Raw genomic sequence first — 1,700 nt, forward strand, 5'->3', positions numbered from 1 at the left:
TGTGTCCTTCAAGTAGAAAAACCACAGATCGACTATTTTTTCTTCCCACGGTTCAGACTAGAATACAGATTTTTAACCCGAGATCCAGGGACGATCTTCAGAGAGTCCAAAATCTGACAGTGCCTGAGGACCACCCGGGACATGCGACATTTACAAAGTGCAGCCATGTTCTGTGTCTTGATTACGGTGTTGGTTACAGGAGTCTACACATGGGATAAAAAGGCATAGGACTATACACACTATTGTACCAATGTCAATTTCCTGGTTTTGATATTGTACTATAGTATTTTTACACTACTATAGTATAGAGGAAACTGAGTAAAGGGTATATGGGACATCTCTGTACTATTTTTGCAATTTCCCATAAATCTATATTGTTCCCAAGTAAAAAGGGTAAAACATATAATCTTTTTTGAGACGCTGTCATCCAGGCTGGAGTGTAGTGGGGCAATTATAGCTCACTGCAGCCTCGAACTCCTGGGATCAAGCAATCCTCCTGCCTCAGCCTCCCAAGTAGCTAGGACTACAGGCACATGCCACCATACCCAGCTATTTTCTTTTAAGAGATGGGGTCTTACTATGTTGCCCAAGCTAAAAATACATTTCTTAATGAAAGATCAGGATGAGAAACAACAGGCTTATGTGAATACCTGCACAATAACCAAATACAACTTCTAGAAGTGAAAATGGTGATTTAAATAATTAATAAACGTATTAAACTGCAGATGAGACACAAATGAAGAAATAATTAGTGAACTAAAATATAGCACTGAGGAAAACAGACAATTAGAGATAAAGAAACAGAAAATAGGCCGGGCGCGGTGGCTCAAGCCTGTAGTCCCAGCACTTTGGGAGGCCGAGGCGGGCGGATCACAAGGTCAGGAGATCGAGACCATCCTGGCTAACACAGTGAAACCCCATTTCTACTAAAAGTACAAAAAAAACTAGCTGGGCGAGGTGGCGGGCGCCTGTAGTCCCAGCTACTCGGGAGGCTGAGGCAGGAGAATGGCGTGAACCCGGGAGGCGGAGATTGCAGTGAGCTGAGATCCGGCCACTGCACTCCAGCTTGGGCGACAGAGCGAGACTCCGTCTCAAAAAAAAAAAAAAAAAAAAAAAGAAACAGAAAATAGGCCGGGCGTGGTGGCTCACGCCTGTAATCCCAGCACTTTGGGAGGCCGAGGCGGGTGGATCTCCTGAGGTCAGGCGTTCCAGACCAGCCTGACCAACGTGGTGAAACCCCATCTCTACTAAAAATACAAAACTTAGCCAGGCATGGTGATGCATGCCTGTAATCACAGCTACTCAGGAGGCTGAGGCACAAGAATCACTTGCACCCGGGAAGTGGAGGTTGCAGTGAGCCGAGATTGCGCCATTGCACTCCAGCCTGGACAAGAGTGAAACTCCGTGTCAAAAACAAAAACAAAAAAGAAATGGAAAATAAAAGATATGGAGGATAGAATGAAAAGAGCTCATATATATTGAACACAAATTATAGAAAGGGAGAATAGAAAGATTTATGGAGAACAATGTTCAAAGGGATTAATGGCTGAGAATTTTCCAGCTTTGGTAAAAAGCACCAATGCTCCTTATGTGAGCTTACCCAGACCTATTACTTTATTATTTAAGGAATTATTTACTAAAACGCATGTTGCTTTAATGTAGTTTCATTATAATCCAGTGTTCATTAAGAGATGCCATTT

This window comes from Rhinopithecus bieti, unplaced genomic scaffold (genome assembly GCF_001698545.2).
Source record: "Rhinopithecus bieti isolate Rb0 unplaced genomic scaffold, ASM169854v2 scaffold_41736, whole genome shotgun sequence".
Lineage (NCBI taxonomy): Eukaryota > Metazoa > Chordata > Mammalia > Primates > Cercopithecidae > Rhinopithecus > Rhinopithecus bieti.